This window comes from Rhagoletis pomonella, unplaced genomic scaffold, assembly GCF_013731165.1.
Source record: "Rhagoletis pomonella isolate Grant_MI unplaced genomic scaffold, Rhpom_1.0 Rhpom_scaffold_00011, whole genome shotgun sequence".
In the NCBI taxonomy this organism is placed as follows: Eukaryota; Metazoa; Arthropoda; class Insecta; order Diptera; family Tephritidae; genus Rhagoletis; species Rhagoletis pomonella.
The window spans coordinates 21864572-21869556 of NW_023458565.1; the positions used below are offsets into that span (position 1 = coordinate 21864572).

At 35.0% G+C, this 4985-nt stretch overlaps 1 protein-coding gene across 3 annotated transcripts in view; it reads right to left on the minus strand.

The window, feature by feature from the left end:
• Positions 1 to 4985, minus strand: part of LOC118746841 (E3 ubiquitin-protein ligase Nedd-4) — a 48105-nt gene that overhangs the window by 1655 nt on the left and 41465 nt on the right. The gene's annotated exons all lie outside the window — the stretch shown is intronic.

Below are 4985 nucleotides of genomic sequence, written 5' to 3' on the forward strand. Positions count from 1 at the left end.
TATCTTTATTAATATTTCCACTTTCGCTTTTATGGAGTGGTATACTTGCTGCTTGCTTTTGCTTACTACCTGCTTTTGAGAGCAAACTTTTCGCTTATTCTCTAATTACCGGATCCGGCCCGGGTTGTACAGGAAAGATCCTATTGAATCATGCTTAGAACCCGCTAAAAAAAATCAACTTTTTTCAACCTCTTGTTCTTACGTGATCTTGTGTTGTACCTCAGAGCAACCGCCGTCTTGTTTGCCACTCAAAAGTTATTTATTTACTTTTACTTGAGAAATGTCATCGCCCTCGGGAAAGCGCAAACTTGTATTCTACCATTCTTGCTTCAGTTGTACTCTGAATTTCCACCTGCAATGGTACAGTGCAATTTGTTTTACACATGAACCAAAAAGACAAGGGCCCGTAGTCATAGTCAAAATAAAGTCGACTTTAAAGTTAGTTGCAGCTTTTTTGACAGATATCCCATTGAAAATTATGTCAAAAAGCTGCAACTAACTTTAAAGTCGACTTTATTTTGACTATGACTACGGGCCAAGATCACGCGGGCTGGAGACTAGCCCGTTAGAATCGCATTTAGGAAAAAAGTTGAACGATTTTGACATTAGCCGTTTGTTTACATTTCTTCGTTGTTTACAATTTGGTAGTGGCTTTTTACTGCAATTTTCTTCATTTTCGCTTGTGACAACGTGTGTACACAAAAGATAAAGAATAATTTAACACAACGGCATGATTTATAGAAGAATTTGCATAATAAAAATGATTTTTCATGCGTTCAACAATTTCGCGCTTTTCTCCGTTCTCTTCGTTGTTTACTTCTTACAACAAAGATCGCGTCGAGATTTCGGCAGCTAGAAAATAACTTTTTTCGTTCTTTCCTTCCCGCGTGATCTTGTGTCTTTCGTTCATGTGTTTTACATAGCCGACTTTGTATCAACCACCGAAAGTGGATTGGTTGGAAAGGGAGGCTCCCATTTTAGTATGTGGAACATGACACACACACACACACACATATATATAAGCAGTTTTTGATTCACCAAGAGCAACTCCTTTAAATCCATAGCATTTTAACCCTTAACGAGCTAGCAAACGTACATACATATATACACTAGGCAACAAATGAAAGTGTACACCTTGTTCTAATATAACCCGTTGCGAAAATCTGTCATCATGACCTATGTCATATACTAGTAAAGCACAGAATGAACACCTCCGACGACGCATTACGCTGTCAGTTGCAAAATAACGTGCCGCCGAAGTTATTTCCAAGCGCCGAACTACTCCGAGCGACTGCTATACATTCTACGTAATTTACTTTGTAAAACAGCTCAGAAGTATGTCTGATACCTAATTTACATTCTAAATTCCTACTTACATAACGGCGCCACGCATTTTTTTAAACTAAGACAGATTCGTCAGTGAAGTGGTTAGGACCGCCGGGTGAAGTGTAAGTTGCTGCTAAGGTATTGCACTTCATCCGGCGGTCCTTACCACTTCCCTGACGAGTCTCCCTTACTTTAAAAGGCCTTATGTAAGTAGGAATTTAGAATGTACATTTGGTATCAGACATATAGGCTGCATTTCTTTATTCATTCTGAACGTTTGGAATAAACTTTTTTGTTCTTTAGAACGTTCCTGATGATATGTTGACGTATATTTCAAACACATTCTGTTTATTCCGGCTGTGAAATGGGATTATCCGAAATGTATAAAGAAATGCAGCCATAAGTTACGTAGAATGTACAAAGTAAGCTATGTAGAATGTAGAGGAGTCACTCGGAGTAGTTCGGCGCTTGGAAATAACTTCGGCGTCACTGTGTTTTGCAACTGACAGCGTAATACGTCATCAGAGGTGTTCATTTTGTACTTTACTAGTAGATGACATTGATCATGATGACAATTTTATAAATTTTTATAAATTACCTCGTAAGGTGCTTACCTGTTTTCCGAGTGGGAATATTCACAATTATTTTCATGAAAAATTTTTTGCCTTATTTATTTATGAAAATATAGTTCATTCTATAATATAAACCATATACAGCGTGTAAAATAGTAAATATCGCACTTGGTTTTTTTTTTAATTACGATGTGGTTCGCTTTATTTCGATTAATTAATGATTCAATCATAAAAATATAAACAATTTACGACATATTTTAAGCATTAATTTAAATCCTCGTACCCTTGATTTGAAGGACTTGCTTTAAACTTTTGAGACGATTTTCGCAGGCGGCACGGTCGAGTTCGTTTGATATATCGTCCCACATTTCTATTAACTTCTTTTTGAAATTATCCAAGGTCACATTATTGATGTTATCTATAAATATAACCTATAAATACAGTTAGGGGGTTCCCTTGAACTCGTTAAGTCTCAAACTGTGTAAAACTTGGTAAGTTTGCGAAGCCTTTATGGGAACACCCCCTGTGTGAAAATATGTAAATAGGTGCGTATAGTGACTGTTTGATAGGTCAACCAGAATTTTGTGAAACAATTTTTGTTTTGTAGTGTTCTCCATAACAGCCCGCCATCTTGTCTCGATCACTCTTGGCTAAAATACAATTAAAAATTCCGAGGCTCGTAAAGTTACGAGGTTTGCGAGGCTTTTACGAGTTTAAGGGAAGACCCCTAGTGTTAAGAAAATATTCGAACTTGGCCCTTTTATCGAAAAATAGAATTCGATGCTTGATATTTGCGCATCCCGCTCATTAATACTTTTCTTAGGGTAAGCACATCAAGGCGAATTTATACAAGGTGGTGTTACTGGCGAATTTAGATTTTCGCGATGGCTGTAACTCTCGTCGAAAAAGATTATTTCTGTTTCTGTATTGCCTCGCTAGTAGCACTTTGCTTCTTTCCTTTCTCTTTTTGTATTGGAACCCGTCAAGACCACGAATTATTTTTTTCGTCCACGTTTTTCCTTATTTTCAGAGCTACCGGCTACAAAATCGCGTTGATTATTTAGATTTTTTTTTTTTTTGAGACCGATTTTTGCACTTTTTCCGTATAAGTATCAATTTCTTATGGAATAAAATGCGGGAGAACGTTAGCAACAAACTTTCCAAAAATCAACACCAGTTTTTTGTAAATTGCACTTGTTATATAAAAGAAAAACGCAAAAGGAGTCTCTAAAAAAAAAAAACATTGTCAAAAATCAACGCGGTTTTGTAGCCGGTTGAAACTTGGACTTCATTAGACTAAAATTGAATGGGCCACAAAACTCCATACTCGGAAAGTTTTCTAGAAATTTTTTAATCAAAAGTTGAAAATTTTGATGAAATTTTTTTAAGTTTTGTAAACTTTATATAATGTGTGAAACTTTGATTTATATGGTTTAATTTAGGCATTTATTATTCTACCATCACAAGCTAATAGCTAAATCATGGTCAAATAAAACGAAACCGGCTTATTTCCTATGTTGGCCTAATTTTGACAGTTGTTTGACTGCAAATAAAAAAAAATTTAAATATTCAAAAGCAAATCTTTTTGTTTAGATTTTTTTTTTTTGTGCGAATGTTTGCTTCATGATATTAGCGCATACGGTTTACTTACGAGACATAAGAATACCAATTATCGTATTAAGCAAATAGCTTAAATTTCTGGTCAAATAAAACAGGCCTACTATATATATTTTTTATAAATAAATGCAAAAAATTGTTCATGAAAATAATTGTGAATACTATATTAGAACAAGGTGTACACTTTCATTTGTCGTCTAGTGTATATAACTACATATAAGGGATGTTACGAATGTAATATATTTCACAAAGGCGATTTTTCGAAATATTATATTACCTATATTTCCTAAAAAGTAGTTTTGCTGCTTTTTGTCCACGAAAAATTGCTCACGCTGTCGGTGGAGCTCTAAAAAATTTTCAAGCAGTTTTCCACAAATCGCGAGTTGCTCGCTTTTCATTAAGATTGTAATTGATTTCAAAATTTTAATGTCTCCAAATTCTACACCCCAGCCTTCGCAGGAGGAATATAATATTCCTGCTAGGTGAATTATAAGACCTTTAACAGAAATCGTTGAAAGCTCACCATTATTTTATCGCCTGAAGCTAAACACTAATTATTGCCACCATCCTGGTTAGGACGACTTATAGCCAATGCGAATGTTAAAAATTTTGCGAATCATTCGCATAAACGAACTCGTATTCAAATATTCGTAACATCCCTAATACATACTATATATAGGTACGCGGTAGTGTTCTTCATTGTTCGCTTTGTTGTTGCTTCCTCGGAAATTTATCGTTAAGCGAGCAGAGAAACGTACATTTGTACGTACTTAAGTGGCGATGGTATTGATTAGAAAAAACATCAATCTGTATTTACGGATACGCTTATGGTACAGTATGTACCAAATATATAATTTTATTAGAATTATTATAAGTTCTTTCTGTAAGTTGGTTTCCAATTGTAATATACATACAAATCATACATAAAGATATATACACATACAAACAAACTATGTAGTATTTTTAGATTGACAGCCGCTATCTTTTGGCTTTTAGTTGAAAAGCTCATCTAGTAACTATGTATAATTTAGCACATGCTTAGACAGATCCTATAGCGGCCTTCTTCTCCAATTGGTGGTTTGCACCTTGATTTTCTGTGAATTCACGACTCTACAGTATTATGCAGAAAGGCAGTCAGCGACCGCTATTAAGGAAAGTTCTTCTCTCATTCAGATGTTTATGTCCGTATTGGGCAACATGCCGGTACGTCATGGGTAACCACAATCAGCTATGGCGGATACTCACCTAGCCATTACTAATTATTGGAAAAAAGTACATCAGACACATGCTGTCGTCATTAATGCAAAAGACCCTAATTTGCAATTCGAAATTTTGGAGAAGCAAAATACTTATTCAATTAACTTGGAATCGCTTTCACAGCTGGTAATAAATCTCGTATTTTTTTAAGATAACTATTTGAGTTTTTTGGCAGAAGTGTATCTCAAAGCATACTGACAGAATATTAAAAAA